At 43.4% G+C, this 22268-nt stretch overlaps 1 protein-coding gene across 8 annotated transcripts in view; it reads right to left on the minus strand.

The window, feature by feature from the left end:
* PTPN13 (protein tyrosine phosphatase non-receptor type 13) overlaps positions 1 to 21911 on the minus strand; it is a 190446-nt gene extending 168535 nt beyond the window's left edge. For all 8 annotated transcript variants that reach the window (XM_026660490.2, XM_026660493.2, XM_026660494.2 and 5 more), the window contains exon 1: positions 21586 to 21911. The gene's annotated coding sequence lies outside the window, so the exon portion shown is untranslated. The remainder of the gene's footprint in view (positions 1 to 21585) is intronic.
* Between the last annotated feature and the right edge of the window lie 357 nt (positions 21912 to 22268).

Here is a 22268-nt window from a genome sequence, read left to right on the forward strand (position 1 = left end):
TACTAGCAAAGTCAGTACAAACTACAATTTCATACAGACAATGATTTGTTTGTACTGCTCTATAGACTATACACTGAAATGTAAGCACAATATTTATATTCCAATTGATTTGGGATAACGTGATTTTAGTCAATAAGTCAATAACGTGCCATCGCTGGTAATTAGTATCAATGGTCAATGTGGGTCTGGCTGGAGAATCTTGCCCGCATGCTCGGGGTTCTGCTGATCGCCATATTTGGGGTCGGGAAGGAAGTTTCCTCCAGGGTAGATTGACAGAGGCCCTGGAGGTTTTTCGCCTTCCTCCGCAGCATGGGGCAGAGGTCGCTTGCTGGAGGATTCTCTGCGACTTGAAGTCTTTAAATCATGATTTGGGGACTTCAACAGCTGAGTCAAGGGAGAGAATTATTCCAGGAGTGGGTGGGTCAGATTTTGTGGCCTGCATCATGCGGGAGGTCAGACTAGATGATCATAATGGTCCCTTCTGACCTTAAAGTCTATGAGTCTATTTCATATGGTAAAAATGACAAGGTAAGCATTTTTTCAGTAACAGTGTGCTATGACACTGCTGTGTTTTTAGGTCTGATTTTGTAAGCAAGATGTTTTTAAGTGAGGTGAAACTTGGGGGTCTGCCAGACAAATCAGACTCCTGAAAGGGGCACAGCAATCTGGAAAGGTTGAGAGCCACTGTTTTATACTATATATTGCAGATAAAGGGGTATTAAGTCAACATTATGGTCCAGGCTGAATGGATGATTATGTGACTTTGTCAGGTCAATAGATCTGTCTCAATTATTCACTATTATTCACTTCCTATAAAGCAGTTTTCCTATAAAGAGTTAAAAAGAAAACATGAGAAGCCGAAGGGATAAACAATACCACTCTCCACTCCAGTGACGTCATGTGTGCATAACTGTGGCGACCAAAACCTCAGCTTTTCCACCCCTGCTATCGTTCTGTATTGATTGAATTAATTATTAGATTAAGTGTACTAATGGGAAAAAAGCAGTACTACTTCCTCCTGTTTTATAACAGGGACAGTGATCGCACGGTCAGCTATGATCACAGATGTTGCACAGAATGAAGTCTCATCTGCCCTTTCATCCTCTCCCACAATCTGGCTGAGATCTGCAGAAATAGGATAGCTAATTTTTTTTAAATAGACACAAGTAGACCAGCTGTATCAATATACCTCAAAGCGTGGTAAAATGTTTTCGTGTATGCACTTCCCAGTATGCATTTCTTTGAGGAAGAGAGGAATCCCAGAATGCATTAATCAGAGGAACCAAACATTCACTACATAGGGGAAAGAGAAAGAAGGGTCTAAAAATTCACATATTTAAGGGGAGCTCAGACTGTATTTGGTCTAGGATGGGGGAAAGAGTCCAGAAGTTATTAGTTGGGGAACAGGGAAGAGAAGAGGAGAAAGAGATTTTATTAAATGTTTGTAAGAGGGAAAAAGGGGGGGGACTGTGTGTCAGAAATGATTTTATTGGCGGGGGGGCGCAGAACTGATTTAATCGTGATATTGTGGAGACTAAATTACTGTGCAGCTAGGCTAGGCTAGCATTAATGTGTGTGTCCAAAAGTATTTGCTACAAATAACAAAACTTGTTGCTAAAAGATAAATTTTCACATGGGTCATTGTGGACTAACCGAGGGGGAAGATATTTTTTGAGTTATTTAAATTATTGCACTTTGCACATACTAATCCAGTGGTTCTCAACCAAGGGTATGCATACTGCAGACCCCACAGAGGTCTTCCAGGGGATACATCAACTCATCTAGATATTTGCCTAGTTTTACAACAGGCTACATAAAAAGCACTGGCAAAGTCAGTACAAACTAAAATTTCATACAATAACTTGTTTATACTGTTCTATATGCTATACAGTGAAATGTAAGTACAATATTTATATTCCAATTGTTAATGTTACTTGGGGATACGCAAGACAAATCAGACTCTTGAAAGGGTACAGTAGTCTAGAAAGGTTGAGAGTCACTGCACGAAACTAAAAGTCAACCAATGCCAAACCATCTGGGAAAATTAGTTTAATGGAAGTGTTTTCCATGTACACACCAAAACTGAAGATGAAGAGATTAGCATTTAGTTGTCAGCAGAAACATGAGATAGATAGTTATAGCTGTCAGCAACCTGGCTTTTATCTTCTCCTGGCTTACTACGGCGAGGAGAATATAGCTGAAAACAGCGAAGGTGCTCAAGAGTGGCAGGCTCCCAAAACAATCAGAATTCAGTATTATGACTACACACTCTGAACTGCATTCAACAATAATCATTGTTTACGAGAGGGGAAAAATATGGCCATTCTGCCTGCCAGTTAAAAAAGCAATTTGAGGAAGGAGTACAAAATCCAGAAGCCTCTTACGAGATTGGTCATTGCTCCCCTTGTAACATTCTACCTGCACCAAACATGGCACCAGTCACTAGTTAAGACTTTTGTTATAAAACTAAGGAAAAGGAAAAAATAAAAAAGGAAATTAGTTCTATGCAAATACTTTGAGGTACTATACTATAGGGTGTTTTTGAAACAGTACCATAAAAAGCATCACATCCATTAGGAACATAACAGCTCTTGGCATATCAGTTGCAATCTTCTACTGGCTTTGGTAGCATATTATTGAAAATACATCATTTGCCTTGAAATGAATACTGTCTGCACTAACAATTTTATTTTATTAGTCTAGACAGGCAGTAGTTTCTCTTCTACTTTTCCAAAACCAATGAAGAGGGAAGCGAAGGAAGCAGATTTTGTAACATCAGCAAACTTCCCAACTTGCAGTCCAATGAGGGTGAAAAGTTAAATTCTGTGATCTATAATATTCTCACAGCAAAGGGGAGTGTAGGGCAGTTAGAGGGAATTAATGTGTGTGAAAGAGCTCAATGAATGTCAAGCACAGCAAAGGTCATCCCGTAATACTAGCACAGTTTGTAATGATGCTAATCCATACAACGTGTTCACTATTTGTAAACTCAATGTGTCTTTTCCTATAATGCTACTTAATAATTAGTATTAAACTACATTCAGATGATGTTAGCATCACACAATCAAAACTAAAATTAAAATTTCAGTTTCAACTTTAAAAAGCACCATTCCATCCCTTCCCACCTTAGCTGGGGAGGGCCAGGGGAGGATGTCTCTGGCCTGGCCGGAGCTGCTCCGGCAGGCTGGGCAGCGCGGCTGCAGCCTGCTCCAGCGGGCTGGGATGGGAGGCGCGGCCACAGCCTGCCAGCCCTGGAGCTGCAGCTGCTTTGGAGGCTGGGGGGAGAGCAGTGTGGCCAGAAGCGGAGAGACTCTGGCCCCACCTCTTCCTTTCTTGCTGTGCTGCCTCTCCTTGCCCCCTCTGTTGGGGGGGAGGGGCTGTGTCCCACCTCTCCCTCTCTATACTCGTTCATAAGCCGACCCCCTTCTCTGATGCTTCCCTTTTTTACTAAAAAAATTCGGCTTATGAACGAGTATATACGGTAGGTTGAACTCCTTAGTCTATCACTTTAAGGCACGTTTTCCAATTTTTAAACCATTCTTGCAGCTCTTCTCTCAAACCTCTCCAATTTACCAACATTCTTCTTGAATTGTGACACCAGAACTAGACACAACATTCCAGCAGCAGCTGCATCAGTGCCAAATACAGAGGTAATATAATCTCTCTACTCCCTGAGATTGCCCCGTTTATACATCCAAGAATCTCATTAGCCCTTTTGGCCAGTGTCACACTGGGAGCTCATGTTCAGCTGATTATCTACCATGATCCCCAAGTCTTTTTCAGAGTCCCTCTTTCCCGGGATAGAGTCCCTCATCCTGTAAACATGTCCTACATTCTTTGTTTCAAGATGAATAACTTAACATTTAGCTGTATTAAAACACATGCTGTTTGTTTGCACCCTGCTTACCAAGTGACCTGTCCTCTTCATTATTTACCACTCACCCAACTGTGTCAACTACAAAATTTATCAGTAATGACATTATGTTTTCTTCCAGGTCATTGATAAAAATGTTAAATAGCACAGGGCCAAGAGCCTCTCGATGATGATTCCCCATTTACAGTTGCATTTGCAGATCGGTCAGTTAGCCAGTTTTTAATCCATTTAATATCTGTCATGTTAATTTTGTTTCATTTTAGCTTTTTTAATCAAAATGAAGCAACAGACTCAATCACTCAGTATATGGCCCTTTCCACAACTAGGAAAAACCTTTAATACTTTTTTTTAATAACGCACCATGTTTTAATACACCTCTACCCCGATATAACGTGACCCGATATAACAAATTCTGATATAACGCGGTAAAGCAGTGCTCCGGGGGGGTGGGGCTGCACGCTCCGATGGATCAAAGCAAGTTCGATATAACGCGGTTTCACCTATAACGCGGTAAGATTTTTTGGCTCCCGAGGACAGCATTATATCGGGGTAGAGGTGAAGTTCTTGTGTAAAGGGCAGTGACAAGTTTCTTGGCTGGTGTAAAGAGGCTCATAGAGCCTCTCTCTCTGCTCCACACCCATGCCTCCTCACTCATTTTTTTGCCTCCAAAGTTTGGATGCATGGGACATATAAATCTACTCTCACCATTGCTTACCTTTCCTGCATTTTCTCCTTCTTCTCAGGGTGGGGGAGAGAAGGGTGGTTGGAAGGAGTCCATGACAGGAAGGATGATAAAAGAACAAAAGAAATGCAGCCTGAAAGGGCAAATCCTGTCTACTTTAGTAGCTCAGTTGCATAGCTTCAGCTCTGCGGAAGTGTCTCTCATCTACAAAGATTATTCTGTGTCCCTCACTCCTCACGTACAACCATTGTGACTTGTCAGCGTCGTGGCAGCAATGAAGCAGAGCACTGCCCCATCCTTTAATCAATCCCTGTTTAAAGTGAGGAAATTGAATAAACCATGGTTTCAGTCAGCTCCTTAATATTTTATTGTAAATACCTTTGTTTTGGAACTGGAAGCTAACGAAAATGCTTTGAGGCTGTCCTAGTGGAAAGTGGATACGCTGTATTGTACAGACAGACACAAATTCAAAAGGCAAACTGTAAAAGGTTTGTGTCATGGAGTAACTGGCCTTTCAAGGTGAATCTGAGCCTGGCTTGCCCCTGACACCTCCCTGATGACCAGCTGAGAGCAATTGAGTGCTCGAGGTGTCTGGTTAATAGCCAGTTAGCAAGGGAGCACCTTAGCCCTATAAGAAGGCTGCCTGAGCAGTCCAGAAGAAGAAGAATAAAATCCCTCTGAAGGGGAGAGACTTGTAACTGAAGGGTAACCCGGAGAGAGAAAGACTGTTTCCCAGGCCGGAAGGGGGAGAATAGTGTACCCAGAAGGCAAGGGGCTTGAAGTGGAGAAGAAGGGTTTGGAAAGAAGGCACCAGAGGCTTGTCCTAGGCGGAAGGAGTTCAGATGGAACTAGAGACTGTTTCTAAGAGTAAGGTTTACTCATTTTATTTTCTGTCATCAATAAATGAGGCATTCCTTAAAGGACAAAAGTCTGTTTTGGATTTGTTTATACCTGGCAGACAGAAAACGGAGGCCGGATGCACCTGTGGTTCCTTACTCCTACCCTAGTGGGTAATAAGAATGTGGGGCTAGAGTATCCATTTGCTTTTAAAGCTGGGCCTTTTTGTTGTTGTTGTTGATGATGCTTTGAAAGAGAAAATGTAAAGAAAGATTTCTGCCTTTTTTCGTTTTAGAATTATCTCCTTGATTTTTCTGCCTGATTTTGGAACTTATAGACAATATATATTAGCTTCCACACCTTAAATGGAGGGGGTGAGGGTTCTGACTCTTAATAAAGACTTCTCTCCAAAACACTAGTTAGTCACTGAAATTAAACAAAAAAAATGTAGACAGTGATTAACAACCTTCCTCTCTGTTGCTCAACTTCCACTCTTGATCCGTGTGATGTCATCATCTCTCTAGTTCTCTAGTCACCATAAAAGTCCTCCAAGCTAGAAAGGACTTGCTGTTCTAACGTTAAAAAACAAGAATCTTTTTATGCAGGCTTTTTTATGCATTATAAAGAAACAAAAAAGCACAAACAACTTTTTTTTCTTTGCAGTTCATCTTTAAGAGCCATAGTCTTAACATCAATAGAGCATGGCAGCTCTTTCAAATGATAGAAGATTGGTAATGCCAGAGACATTAGGAACAAGGGAAACTATAGGAAGAGAGGTAGAGTGATTTTTTTGCTAGAAGTATGCAAACGTTGTACAGATGAAATAATTCCCCCCCCCCAAAACACTTTGTCATACCGACTAGGAGACTGTAATGATGGCGTTCCTAAGGGAGATACTGCAACATGTTTCACACACCTATCAGATACCTCTATACAGTCAAAACTATTTTAATTAAATATAAGAGTGTTATGCACAACTATTTCACTAAACGCAAATGCTAAGCCTTACAGGCTGATTTAACTGTTTTATACATGTGATAACTTAACTACAAAATTGCCCGCTAAATAATGAGTGTGTATAGCTGATTAAACAAACTTTTCAGTGCGCCCTACTACCAACTTTTTATAATCAGATAATCTTTACATTCATTGTTAAAGTCAATCAAGGGATTTTAATGACTGAGCACACTAGGGCAAGAAATGTAGCATATAGTGGTACAAAATTTGAAGGTTTAAGGTATTAAGCTGTCTACTTCTTAAACATGTAGAGATGCAAGATAAATAGCACCAGACCTTGTACATCAGAAGAAATCTGTTTAAGTAAGCTAATGGTTTCCAAACAATATATTAAAGTGTTAAGTTAATAATGTTTCCTTAATGGAAGTCACAGTACCTATGGTTTCTAACATCAGTTAGCAGGTGGATCATCATCATGGACTCCCTAACAGACTGTCTTAAATGTTGTGTGTTAAATAGTTCCCTATCTGAAAGGGAGAAAAACATTACACAATCCTAAGAACACAAATGCAACACAATTTCAGTATTGAAAATTTACTTGAAACATCAACATAACACAAAGAATACCAGAAAATCAAACCATTCCTCCAGATGGTGGTACGCTCAATAAATCATAGGAAGCCTATCTTAGCCTGAGAAATCAAGCTTATTCTAGGCCTTGTCTAACCTAGGAAAAATTAATATCAGTAATTCAAAAATACCCAAGTTCCTGTCTACACTACAGCCTTAACCAACTGACTCTCACTGGATTTCAATAGATACTAGATCAGGCTCTAAAGACAGCCCATCATACATGCCAACTCTGCCCATTTTTAAAATAGCATTTTAATAGTCCCCCTCCCTTCCTACAAAAGAAAACCCAGACAAAACAATTTCCAATGCATTTCAGTGGAGTTCTAGTAGATGTGTCCTTATTTTAAACCCCAACTACATTTATAGATTTCCAGTAGCAGCCAGTACACAGACATTTTTTCTTATTTAAATAAGTATTTTTGACTGTAGTTTCAGGCTAAAATACTACCTCAGTATGTATATTCCTTCATTTCTCGATAGTTAAGTTAATAAAAATAATTCAAACCACTATTTTGAAAATAAAGATGCAAAATAATTTCAAAATGACAACAAAAAGTATTAAAAATCAGTTATATCTGAACTATTCAAGAGGTTTGAAAGAAAACTGATAACCAAAGACAATGTCAAAAACTGAGTGGAAAAGAAGAATTTATCTTGTGCAGTTTGTTGTTTTTGGAACCTCACACATACTCTGTAATTAAGCTACTTTATACTTCCCCTCCATACACATATAACTGCACAACTCCTGAGCCAGCAGTAACATGTGGCAAATTCTTCTGAGACTCTCTCTCAAAACAAAAATATTTCCAACTAGTCTTTGACATTAACACTTCAGCAATGTGAAGGGGAAAGGGAAGAAGAGGAGAATTCATATAACTATTTACTGTTATTCAGTTGGAGAAGTTTTTCTGCCATGGTGGATTAAACATGTAATCTGCACAGCCTTAACATAACATCACAGTCGGACTATTTTACAATCTGAAGAGTTCCTAGTCTGAGGGCTGGTCCACACTACCCGCCTAATTCGGCGGGTAGAGATCGATCTTCTGGGATCGATTTATCGCGTCTCATCTGGACGCGATAGATCGATCCCAGAAGTGCTCCCCCGTCGACTGCGGAACTCCTGCTCGCCGAGAGGAGGAAGCACTGTCGACGGGGGAGCCTGCCTGCGCCGCGTGGACCCGAAGTTAGTAAATTTAGTTCGATATAGGAAACGTCGACTTCAGCTATGCTATTCTCGTAGCTGAAGTTGCGTTTCCTATATCGATCCCCCGCCCCAGTGTGGACCAGCCCTGAGAGTTGTAGCCAGGACTGACTCTGAGATGTGGGGTAACTGTGCTTGACCCAACTAATTTAATTCTAATGATATACAAAACTTCCTCCCATATACAACACTGTCTCCAAGGGTACAGTGGAATGCTCCCTCCAGAGTCATTTTGGGTCTGCTCCTGTTCCCATACAATTCTATGGTGCAGGATTGAGCCCTTTGCTAAGATGTTAAAAAGCGAACCATTATTTTATGCATAACAATAGATAATCAAGCATAAAGAAGGATTATCAATTTGTTAGTAACACAGCAAATATGCTAAGACACAAACTGTCCATTTCCCCCATTAGAAAGCTAAATAACATGATGAGAAAAGAGACTCTCCTAGTGTAAAATACTGGTTATAAACACTGTTTACTGAACTTTGAGTTGCAATTAGGTGAATAAGTTTTATTAAACTGATGGATGGATTATTAGACTGTTCTAAACAATCCATGCTAAAAAATAATAATCCAGACTACAATTCAAGCAACGGTACTGCATGTTATGGCTTTGAAAGAACCAAAAGTGCTACTGACAAAATGTCACACAAATCATAAAAGTTTCAATTTCTACTACTGTGATCTCTGAAATTCTTAGATTTATATCCCAATCTCCTTTATGGTAAAGTCATAATAAATGGTTGAGATTGACAGATGGTGAGAACAAGTAACAGATGTCCATCATTAATGTACAATGCATATCCAGTTTAAATTTTGATGAGTAATCCTTAGAAATAAAATACTAATTTTGTTTCACTTTAGAGCTGTCGAATACATAAAATTATATCAAAATCTAAATTTTTCCATGAAGCCCTTCTGTAACACACATAAGCATGAAGCTTACATCATAGAATAATTAAAATAGTTCATCACCTTGCCATTAGGAATAGAAGCTCCAACTGAAATAAAAATGCAATGTCAACTATTTAATTCTATCAGGGCTAAAAGCAAAGCTTTACATTCATTTTCACTTATATTTGAGGGGAAAATTATTTAAAATATATAAATAAATTTAACAAAACAATAAACCAGCTCTATGTTACAATAAAATTAACACTGAACCAAAAGAGTTTAGTTATTATGAATGTTGTAGTTTACCACATTTCAGCAATAAATTGAAGCACAGCTTCTGACTAATCTGGTTTTTGGTAAATGTCTATCTTAATTACTCATCTACATTCATTCTCCTCTCTGACCTCATTAAAGTGTTAGTACAGGGATCACTGCAGGTTTATTCATTTGTATACTCTCTACATAAATCAGTCACTGATATTTATATGAAAAATGGTAGATACCGTACCTGACCAGCATAAAAATCCAGTTCAGAGAAGAGATTAATATTAAAGGGGAAAAACCCTCAGCTGGACTGTGTATAAAGTTAATCATTGGGAACCAGTTCCATTGCGCAAACAAAGAGTTGCAAATTAGAGTATCTATAATCTTCGTGATAATGAGATAAGCCATGTTCTGTCCGCACACAGTAATAACTTAGAAAGCCTTATACTCAACTGCTGGTTCTTTTCTAAGCAGGATTTGATGGACTCTCCAATCCAAGAGCATAATTCAGATAAGGAACAGAAGGAAGAGTGTAGAACGGGCATGAAACTTTTAATGTATTGTATCTCATGCCTTTTAACAAGGGGGTAATATTAATTTTCATTCTACCGTGGACCACTTTGTGTACAACCTTGGGTTTCAACATTGCCAAAGGGTCAACAAAGGCGAGCTTAACTAAAACAAAAGTTGTGTTACTGTTAAGATTCTAACTTTTTAAAAGGACATTTAGGACCTGATTTTCAGAATCCATAGTTTTAGTCCAGGGTTTCTCAAACTGGGGGTTGGGACCCCGCAGGGTTATTAAATGGGGGATCGTGAGCTGTCACCTTCCACCTCCAAGCCCTGCTTCACCTCCAGCATTTATAATAGTGTTAAATATAAAAAAATGTTTTTAATTTATAAGGGGGGGGGGTCACACTCAGAGGCTTGCTGTGAAAGAGGTCACCAATACAAAAGTTTGAGAACCACTGTTTTAGACGGACTCCTAGTACTTAATGTGTTGGTGCAATCTGTCTGTTCCACATCTAGAGGACATCAACTGTACCTGCAAAACTGCTTGTGAAAAACAGGAGGCAGAGTTAAGGTCTCAGTCAAATATCAGACTCTTAAAAACTTAGGGCTGCTTTTAGAGTTACCCTTCCGTTATATGGGGGGGGGAGGGGGAAATACGTGAATATGATGTTTCTACTAGGTTATCCAATGTGAAGTTTTGCCTCTGAATTGGCAGTTGCTTGGAAACCCTAGTTCCTCACACTTGTATAGGTCTGAAGATCTCTTTCTTCCTTGAACATGCAGAGAATTTAGTGTGACCTCCCATTAGCTTTAACGAGATGCAATGAAAGATTCCTTGAGTGTTATAAGGGCATGAGACAATAGTTGTGCTTCTCAGGGATATATTTACAGTTCTGAGTTGCAGAACTAAGGATTATGTATAGCTCGACTTATATGTGGGAGATGATTTACACCAAGTGAGTGGAGGGGTGTTCTCCACTTAAAAAAAAAAAAGTGCCAGATCTTCATTGTTGGATTGAAAATGAGCCCACATATGCCCTACCCATACTTTCACAGCGCTGGGAAAGAAAGGAGAGAAAACAGGTGTGTTTCCTATAAAGTTGTAGCATCAATTTCAAGTTTACAGCATGTCTACAAATCATCTAATTGTGCACAGGCAGAGTAGCCGCCCAGACAGTCTTTCAGTGCAAGACATTTTTTAGACAATACTGGACAAGTTTAGATATGCCACTTCTGAGCTGCCTCTCCACAGGTATTTCCGGAAACAGGTATCAACATTAAATACAATAATCCAGTTTTAGAAGATAACGTCAGCAGTCCATCTAAAGCTATTTCAAATTATTTCTTTAAAAAAAAAAATCCAGTTCAGTAGGAAGTTTCTCTCTACTTGCCCTAAGGCAAGAGAGTAATATTCTTTCCTAGACTCATGTCCCTAATCTGGAAAGCCACTGATTCAGAGTTCTGAAAATTCCTGCTCAATTCAAAATTGTAATGCGCTCTTCTTCCTATGAAGGCATCAGTACATAGAACTTGAGAGAGATATTAGTCTGAGTTTTTGCAAGAAAAATAATAGTTTTATCAGTAGTATGGTCTTGTGATTAACAGACTGAACTGGAACTCTGAACATTGAATGTGACCTTGAGAAAGTCTCTTTGTATCTGTGCATCACTTTCTCCATACATGAAACGGAGATATTACTCCTTCCTTTCTTCTATCCATTATCTGAGTTGTCTACTTAGATCATAAGCTCTTTGGGACAGGCAACTTCTTTTGATATATGCTTGTTCAATACCTAGTCCAACAATGGCTGGATCAGTTGGGCCCTCTAGAAAGTACAGTACTGTAATACAAAAAAATAACATTCATCCGGAGAATTATAGTGCATATTATTTAAATATAGAGTGTCCTCACTAGCTTTTCCCTTTAAAAAGTCACCAAGTACAGTTCTATTTTCATAGCTTGTCCTCTAATAAGTACAGAGACGAGTTAATATCTTTTATTGGACCAAAATCTGTTGGTGAAAGAGACAAGTTTTCACCCACCTTGTCTCTCTAATATCCTGGGACCAACATGGCTACAACACCGCCACAAACAACTTTACTAAGTATGTCAAGAGTCGTTCAAAACACACATTTCTATGTCATGTTGGACTGATACATCACTTTTACTGAAATACACATATGGAGAAGCAAACAAAAGTTTGAGAACCAAAACCTTCTCACCTCCGAGATATTAGGTGTGCAGGTTTTTATGCTAACTAGGACCGAGGTCTATCACGAAAAGTGCCTTACAAATTTACAAAACATATCACTGCCCTTGAGCAGAAACCCACTCATTTGCCAAATCTGAAAGCATTTTAAGAGACACTGATGCACCAAGACTATGCCTGCATCCTCACCATCTATATAACTGGGGTAGGTTAGGCAGAAGATTAGACAACATAAATACAGCCATACTGATTCTTTTTCTGCCTCCCCATCTGTAAGTGCTAGCTTCTCTCTATTTACTTTAGGAGGACGTGAAGGTGAGACACTCTTCTGTAAGAAATTCCACTCTTCCTTACAGATGTGCAATGTTAATTAGTGGCTAACAGTGGTTAACACATTAACTTATTATGACATACATAGTTAGTTTTCCAACTTCACTTGTCCCATGGAAAGTGACAACCTAGAGTAATTGTTTACTGATACTTTCTCCATTGTTGTACAATACATTGAGACTTTCCTTGTTTCATTGACTGATTGTCACCTCTCCTTTTGAGATAGTAAAATTCAAATAGCCAATTTTCAATAAACTAAAAGATAGGGAGAGCTGTGTATAGAAGAGAGAGGGTTGTGCATTCAAAATGACCTATGGAATAGATTGACAAAACCCTTCTGTCAGATCCACACCTGAAATAGCACTTTCCCTTTAGTTCCAAGCAGAATATCTAAGACATGGCAGTCAGGCCAATACTTAGCTTTTCTTCAGTTTGATCCAGTTCACAATGAAATCAATGGGAGATGTGCCACTGGTATCAGGATTGGATCTTGTGAGATGGATATGCTAAGATCTACTCAAAAGCAAATCTTGCTTTCTAAGGGCCTGATCTGAATTTTATTTAAGTCAATGAAGGTCTTCTGATTAACTTCAGAAGGCTTTTGATCAAGCTCAAAGGTCTGTTCCTACAGTTGGAACCTCTGAGGGCAGAGCCCTGCACAATTATGGAGCCCAAATGAAGTTGGAAATGAGATGGTTGCATACTTAGCTATTATGTATGTTCACAAGAATGGAAAAGAGACAGCCATATTGTAAACTCTTCAGCACAGGGCCTTTAAGGTTGTAGAGTTCCTAGCAAAAGAGGACTCCAATCCTGACTAGAGCCTCGGGGCACTACTATAATAAACATATCTCAAAACTCTTTAACTTACTGTGTTGCCCAGAAGCCCCAGCAATTAAAAAAAGCCTTAAATGTCTCTTCGCCCAAGTTACTTATGCTATGAAAATGGGTTCCATATAAGATCCTGCACAGATAGATAAAAATGGGACTAATTACTTACCTCCCTCGCAGGAGTGGTGTGAGATTAGGGCTTGCTAGCCAAGATTTGGAAGGCACTTTAAAGATATATAGTACTGTATAAGTCCTAATTATTATTACTCATCCATGTACTCAGTTGTGGAGGAAAAAAAACCTGTGCTGATTTGTTACCTCAGAACTGCAACCAGTTTCAGATCTGCTTTGTAGTGCTCTTTAAAATAGACTCTTATCAGCAAGGCACTTGGAACCATTCACTGGTTATCTTTACCCCAACTTCAGGTGGCTGCTAAGTCCTGTTGTGAAGGAAAAAAGCAACATCTTCAAAATCTCTCTCTTCCTTTCCATCAGGACTGCCAAAATCATGTCTTCATAACCCCTCACCTTGTCTGTGTGACCCTCCTCCTTTCCCTGGCTTTCCTGTCACCTACCTCACTCTCTTCCAGAGCATGGAAATTCAACAATGCTAAATTAATGCTGCCCTCAAATTCTGACCATTCCACACTCTCTTTTTACAAGCCCACTTCACTGGTTCCACTTCACTGTTTAAGTCTTTGTCCCCACTTTCAAGGCTCCCCTCAGTTTTCTCCTTCCTTCCGCCCCGATATTAGTGGTCTCCCCCCTGTTTAAAATCTGTCCTCTGCACCACTTTCACCTACTTAATACACACTGCTCCCTTCTTCCACAAGTACCACTGTTCTTCTTCCATGCTGTTCCAGACACCTGGAATGTCTTTCTTGATCCTGTATTCCTCACAATCTCCTGCACCCTTTACATGTCTCCTCAAAACTTAGAATTTTTCTGTAACTCTTTAAATAACATCACCCTATTTCTCTATGAGGATCTGTCACACAAAGTTTTCTCCCATTCATTTTTCTGTATTCTGGTGTTTTTAGGCCTCAATCCTGCAAGCTGAGTTGTCCAATCATATAGAGCCCTCTAAAGTCAATGGAGCTGCTTGTAGGATCAGAGACTTAGGCATGTACACATGCTTCAGTTTATACATTGAGAATAATCTTGCTGAAGTCAATGGAGTACTTCCAAGTATGTAAAGGTAAGCACATGCTTAAACCTTTGCAGCATCTGGGCCTTAGACTGCAAACTAGCTGGGGAACGTACCAGTCTTGTTTATGTTTACAATGTGTTTAGCATCCATTTGGGCATTATTACAAAAACCAAACATGAATACACTCATTTGTACCAGGAATGCTTGTTTATCACATAACCAAAAAAATGAGACAGCACTGTTTGAAAAATGTTTATTATACTTTTTCCACCAGTGTAAACAGAATTGTGCATCTTCAAAACAGCAAAACCAAAACCCCAAACCCTACTTTTAAGATCATTTGTCTCTTACTGTCACTCTTGTCTTATTTTAAGACATTCTTATTTGTAAACAGCATTTTCAGAAAAACTGCACATGTGGCAGAGAAAAGAAGCAGGCAGGATAAAATACAAAAGCCTTACATGAAAGATAAATAGATGGGTAGACTTGCTAGCCATGAAGTGACAACACACTGTGTTGCAACTGAACTACCAAACAAATCACTGTAAAAGCAGCATTAGTTTGTCTCCCATCAGTTGTTCTTACATAACAGTGGTTTTCAATCTGGGGTCTGCTGACTATGTCTAAGATTTCCAAAGGGGTCCACACCTCCATTTCAAATTTTTTAGGGGTCTGCAAATGAAAAAAAGGTCAAACCACTGTTATATAAGAATATTACTGTTTAAACTGCTCTCCTATCTAAGATTTGGTGTTTATTTCTAGCCTGCTTATTTCTCAATTCCAGCTCCAGCTTCTTACAGAAGCTTCTTTACACATATCCATTGTTTTCCAACCCAAAGGTTTGTACAGAAAGGGAATAAAATGACAGGCCTGATCCTGATGTGGTGCTGAGCATGAAATTGGGGGCACTTAGCCCCACCTTGTAGGATCAGATCTTATGATATTAACTGAAATCTTTAAATTTCAAGTACTCACGTATTCAATGACAGCTTTTCCTCATAACGTTCCAACACCAGCAGAAAGTTTGGCATAATTGTATGGCATTGACCCAGTTATACTGTACAATCACAATACATGCCATTTCAGGGATCTCACTGTTACCATCCTGGCTAGTTCTATAATGAGGCCTGGTCTACACTAGGCTTTTATGTCGACTTTAGCGCCGTTATATCGAATTAACCCTGCACCCGTCCACACCAGGAAGCCATTTAGTTCGACATAAAGCTCTCTTTAAATCGATTTCTGTAATCCTCCCCAACGAGAGGATTAGCGCTAAATTCGACATGGCCATATCGAATTAGGCTAGGTGTGGATGGAAATCGACGGTAATAGCTCCGGGAGCTATCCCACAGTGCACCACTCTGTTGACGCTCTGGACTGCAGTCAGAGCTCGGATGCTCTGACCAGCCACACCCCCGGGAAAATTTGAATTCATTTTCATTTTCCTGTCTGGGCAGTTTGAATCTCAGTTCCTCTTTGGACATCGAGGGGAGCTCAGCAGCAGTGGCAACTATGCAGAGCTCTCCAGCAGAGATGGCCGTGCAATCTAATAGAAAGAGGGCCCCAGCATGGACTGATCGGGAAGTCTTGGATCTCATCGCAGTGTGGGGCGATGAGTCCGTGCTTTCAGAGCTGCACTCCAAAAGAAGGAATGCTAAGATCTACGAGAAGATCTCCAAAGCCATGGCAGAGAGAGGCTACAGCCGGGATGCAACGCAGTGCCGCGTGAAAATCAAGGAGCTGAGACAAGGCTACCAAAAAACCAAAGAGGCTAACGGACGCTCCGGATCCCAGCCCCACACATCCCGTTTCTACGAGGCACTGCATTCCATCCTGGGAGCGGCCGCCACCACTACCCCACCCCTGACCGTGGACTCCGAGGATGGGATCATGTCCGCGGCCGGTTCCTCGTCGGACATGACAGCGGACGGGGAAGATGAAGAAGGAGATGAGGAGGACGAGGCAGTCGACAGCGCTGGCACCGCTGATTTCCCCGACAGCCAGGAGCTCTTCATCACCCTTACCGAGATCCCGTACCAACCGTCCCCATCCCTTACCCCGGACACAGAATCAGGGGAAGGATCAAGCAGTAAGTGCTGTAAACATGTAAACATTTATTTAAAACAGAACGGTAATATTTATACTATTAACAATGTACATTTATAAAAGTTCTGTAAACTAGTAAAAAAATAATCAGGTACAAAACAGGAATATTTACAAAGGTAACAAATGGGTTTTCATGATTTCTCTGTCTTAGGCTCTTCTCAATTTAGTCCCAAGTGTTTTAAAAAATTTTCACAATGTCCGTTACTCCATGATTCCCAGGCCCAAGACGCTCCACTCCATAGTCCCAGTGCACCTACGCGAAAATCCGGTCAATGTGGCCGGGGATCGACGAGAAATCCTCGTAGGAGAACTCCTCGTAGGTCTCGTGGAGGTAGAGCTCAAGCCTGTTGATCAGGTTCCGGGGTAGGGCGATCTTAGTGGGCCCTCCGTGGTAGCAGACATGCCCCCTCCACGCCACAATCAAGTACTCCGGGATCATGGCCCGACATAGCATGGCGGCATACGGCCCCGGTTTCTGCATGCTTTCCCGCAGCATGCGTTCTCTCTGGGTGTCCGGGATCCTCAGAAGGGTGATGTCGCTCATGACGCCCTGCTTTGAATTAGGGAGGGGAATGTTAGTATTGGGACTGCTTTACAGCCACGCGGTGGAGGGAGAGGGGCAGCATACAGGGATCTTTCCCTGGGACAGCCGCGAGGGGGTGGGACAGGGGCAGAGTTGATGCTGTCCTGATTGCTGGCAGCAGAGACTGGCATTGCTTTCAATGTGAAAGGAGGCCAGTGCTACTGCTGGAGTTTTAAGCAGCCACAAGTCTGCGGCTTACCATTATTGCCCGCTCCAGAAGTTCAGGTCTCCAGCCACGCTTCTCAGATCACTCCAAGACCTCCGCAAGTCCACAGGCACTGAAGGCGACGGCCGAAAATTCGACCTTGTCCTGAGTGCGCATGTGAGAGGTGCAGTGCATGGTCTTGTTCACAGAGAAAGACTAGGTTCTTTGTATACAATTTCATTTATCTGTCTCAGGAATTCACTCCCTTTTCACAATTCACACAGACACATCTGCGACTGTCTCCCAACCCAGCCTGTCAGCACACTCCCAGAGGCTAGCGCAGATTAGGCGGAGGAAGAAGAAGACGCGTGAAGACATGTTCTCAGAACTAATGGGATGCTCCCGAGCCCAGGCAGCCCAGCAGACACAGTGGAGGGAGAACTTGTCACAAATGCACCGAGCAGTCATGGAACGGGAGGAGAGGTGGCGTCAGGAGGACCAACAGGCTACTGAAAAGCTGCTTGGACTAATGAGGGAGCAAACGGACACGCTCCGGCGCCTTGTGGATGTTCTGCAAGACCGGAGGCAGGAGGACAGAGCCCCGCTGCAGTCTATCTGTAACCGCCCTCACCCGCCACCAAGTCCCACACCACCCTCACCCAAACTCCAAAGAAGGAGGGGCGGCAAGGGCCGTTAAAACTTTCAGTCAACCCCTGCAGACTGCTCTAGCACTAGAAGGCTGACATTCCCCAAAATTTCATAAGTCCTTTCCTACCCACCTCACACAAGCCCCCGTCCAGGTTTCACCCCCCACGTTTCATGTCTGGTTCGCAATAAAATGTTTGTTTCTCTCCATTACTGTTTCAGTCAGGTTCTTTTGAGGGAGAGTCTGTCTGGAGGGGGGGAAGGGGCTTGGTAATTGGGCAGGACAGTGACCTTTAGCAGGGTACAGAGGCGGTGTCAGGTCCAGCATCAGGACACATACACAGTGCAGTCACTGGTTACCCTGGTCAGTCTGGGAGGTGTTTTTCATGTTCTCCATTGAAATAACCAGTCCACCAGTGCGGAGCCTGGCATTCCGGGAGTTTAGAAGCATCATTTGCATCAGAACACTGAACCCGCCCCCCGCCACAGTCTGCGTCCCCGGTTTAAAATATTCCCGCGAAAACAGCAACACAGACAACGGTGTTCATTAACAAAATCGAAATGATTTTATTTTTTGGGAAGGGGAAGGGGGTGAAGGGGGTATGTAACTGGAGAGGATAGTCAAAATGAACTGGGTAAAGAAACGGGGGCAGGTTCAGCTTTTCTGTCCACAAACTGAAAAGTCACTGGTTGCCCTGCTCACTCAGGAACCTAGCTTTCAAAGCCTCCCGGATGCACAGGGCGTGCCGCTGGGATCTTCTAATGGCCCGGCTGTCTGGCTGGACGTAATCAGCAGCCAGGCTATTTGCCTCAACCTCCCACCCCGCCATAAAGGTCTCCCCCTTGCTCTCACACAGATTGTGGAGCACACAGCAAGCTGCAATAACGATGGGGATATTGGTTTCACTGAGATCACAGCGAGTCAGTAAGCTTCTCCATCTCCCTTTGAGACGGCCAAAAGCACACTCCACTACCATTCTGCACTTGCTCAGCCGGTAGTTGAACAGTTCTTTTTCTGTGTCCAGGGCGCCAGTATAGGGCTTCATGAGCCAGGGCATTAGCGGGTAGGCTGGGTCCCCGAGGATGACTGTAGGCATCTCCACATCCCCAAGAGTTATTTTGTGGTCTGGGAAGTAAATACCTTCCTGCAGCCGTCTAAACAGACCAGAGTTCCTGAACACGCGAGCGTCATGAACCTTGCCCGGCCATCCGACGTAGATGTTTGTAAACCGTCCCCGATGGTCCACCAGTGCTTGCAGCACCATTGAAAAGTAGCCCTTTCTATTGATGTACTGGCTGGCCTGGTGGTCCGGTCCCAGGATAGGGATGTGAGTCCCATCGATAGCCCCACCGCAGTTTGGGAATCCCATCGCGGCAAAGCCATCTATGATGACCTGCGCGTTTCCCAGGGTCACTACCTTTGGGAGCAGTACCTTCACGATTGCCTTGGCTACTTGCATGACAACAACCCCCACGGTAGATTTGCCCACACCAAAGTGGTTCGCGACTGACCGGTAGCTGTCCGGCGTTGCAAGCTTCCAGAGGGCTATGGCCACTCGCTTCTGGACAGTGAGGGCTGCTCGCATGCGGGTGTCCTTGCGCTTCAGGGCAGGGGACAGCAACTCACAAAGTTCGAGGAAAGTCCCCTTCCGCATGCGAAAGTTTCGCAGCCACTGGGATTCATCCCAGACCTGAAGCACTATACGGTCCCACCAGTCCGTGCTTGTTTCCCGGGCCCAGAATCGCCGTTCAACAAAATCCACATGCCCCATTGCCACCGTGATGTCCTGGGCGCTGGGGCTCGTGGTTTCTGACAGCTCTGTGCCACTCTCCGACTTCAGGCTCTCACGGCGGTGCCGTAGCCTCCTCGCCCGATTTCTCTGCATCTGCCTCAGGGAAAGGTGTATGATAAGCTGCGAGGTGTTGAGAACGGCCACAAGTGCAGCGATGGTCGCAGCGTGATCCATGATCGCAGTGCTGTGGCGTCCGCGCTGTCACTGACCAGAAAAGTGCGCGAACTGATTTCCCGCCGGCGCTTTCATGGAGGGAGGGAGGGCGTTAGTGACAGACGGATGACGACAAATTTTTTTTACCCAGAAGGCATTGGCGGCTCGACCCAGAATTCCGATGGGCAGCGGGGACTGCGGGAACTGTGGGATAGCTGCCCACAGTGCACCGCTTCCAATATCGACGCTCGCCCCGTTAGTGTGGACTCACAAAGTCGAATTACTGTCCTTAGTGTGTCCTTAGTGTGGACACACACGTTCGACTTTGCAATATCGATTCCACATATTCGATTTAAGTAAAATCGAATTACCCTCGTAGTGTAGACATACCCTGAAGGGCTTTTATATTTACTTTTCAGAATGTACACCCTAAGAAGGTGCCTAGACATAGATAATCTGCAGTCAGCTTTATATCCCCAGTCTTCATGCTCTACATTTAATTTAGAGCCTGCCTACCAAAAACCGGTTCCCCAATACACAGGAGGGGTACAGAGAAGTGCCTGACAGCTCCCTATGAAGTCATTGCCTTTGTTGTTTGAGAATGACACAGTCTACAATATGAGAGAGATTATCCTGTGGTTTGCTGAGGTGTTGATCATACAGAGATAAAAAGCCAATGAAACCTACACTATTTCTCATCACAGGCCATTAGATTTACTCTTGATTTCTATCCCTCACCCCTCAAAAATGTGGATAGAGTTTAAGCAAGAATCTTCTCTTAAATAAGATGTTTTTGACGTTTAGTGCCTTAAAATAAACCCTTCGGTTGTTTAGCTCTTATTGCAAATACACAGCAATTCCTCTTCTCCAGCTATGTACATTTACAGTTTTGAGAACCCTGAAGTCTAGTTTAACCCAGAGGTCTTTGGACAGGAAGTAATGGAAAAACAGCAATAATAAGAAAACCACTTGCCTCATGTGGTGTTAGGCTCCCTCCTCCCAGCATTCTTCTCATGCGACATAGAATTTCCACAATCATTTAAGAAATTAGAAACAGACAGGGGCCTGCTATGTAGTCTTGTACACAGACAACTGGAGTGACTAATATTCACTCAGTTTTCCTATCCACAAAAAGTTCTTTCTTTGCTGGAGTTTTCACTCACAAATTTAAGAATGTGCAGCCAGATTGACGAACACCAAAAAGGAGCCTCATGCAAAACAAACAGACACACACACACACACACCCTGAAAATCCTGGTGAAACTAAAGAAAAATGTATAAAGTTCCTTACAGCAGAATAGCCTGTAAATATTCTCTATCGCCCTCCCATATAGCCAAACCCTGGATCTTCCTCAGAAGGCAACCTTGGAAGTCTCACTACTCCACAAACCACCCACTTGCACCCCGCCAGTTTACTAGGTTTCTCCAGGGGGCGGACTGCCAATTAGTCTGTTTCCCCCCAACCCAAGAGCAGCAAGCCTATCCATCTAGCCTGTCACTTCCCCCTAAAACCAGAACTGGAGACAAAGTAAAGTCCTGCTACATAGCACTGGTCTACACATCTTCAGGGCACCATGCATCAATAATTAAGAGTGTTTATAATAATTGGAGAGGGGGGCCAGAGGAAAACCCCATGAGCAAACACCCTCCCAAAGTCTGGGAAAGTTCAAGATCCAGATGAAACTTCGCAGCTGGAGTTCTTCTCTAATAACAACGATTGGGTACATGGGGGGAGGAGGGGAACAAACCCCAAACACACCCCAAGCCCACGCAGACTTACCAGCCGGTCTAGAGACCCAATCCCAACGTGCAGGGGGGTGATGGAGATGAGGAGTCCGAGCCTTCACCCTCCCCGCGCAGTGGTGCTGGCTGTGGCTGGAGTCTGCAGAAGAGCCCGGGGAGGGAGGCAAAGGGGAGCAGCAGCATCTCCTCCAGCCCAGGCACCGCCGCTCCTGCCCTGCACGGAGACGGCAGAGAACGCCACACGCTCGCCTCCCTGCAGCCCCCCGGCTCTGTCCTGTGGCAGCAGCAGAGACCCTGCGGCCAAGCCCCGCAGCCGCGGGACACCCCGCTCCACGCACCGCCCGGGCTGGTGCTCCTGCGAGGCGAGCCTAGCGGGGCTCCGGCGCTGCAACCATTGTAACGAGCGGCGGAGCGGCGGCCTCCCCCGCCGGCCTCTCGGTCCCTCCCTCCTGCCTCCGCACACGCCCCGCTCGCTCGCTGCGGAGCCGCCGCTGAGACAGGCTGGCTGGGCTCGGCTCGGCTCCCGCCCTCCTCCCTCTCCCAGCCCGCCCCGTGCTGGGGCCCTGGCAGGTCTCGGCTGTCTGGTTACTAAGCCAACCTCCAGGCCTGGCTGCCGCTGCTGAGGAAGCTGCACTGCCTGCCCCACAGGCAGGGAGGGAAGAGGGGGCTCCCTTCCCTCCCCAGGCACTCCCTTGCCACGAGGGGGGAGAGGGGAAGCGG

Source organism: Terrapene carolina, unplaced genomic scaffold (assembly GCF_002925995.2).
Source record: "Terrapene carolina triunguis isolate 2854851 unplaced genomic scaffold, T_m_triunguis-2.0 Scaffold789, whole genome shotgun sequence".
Lineage (NCBI taxonomy): Eukaryota > Metazoa > Chordata > Testudines > Emydidae > Terrapene > Terrapene triunguis.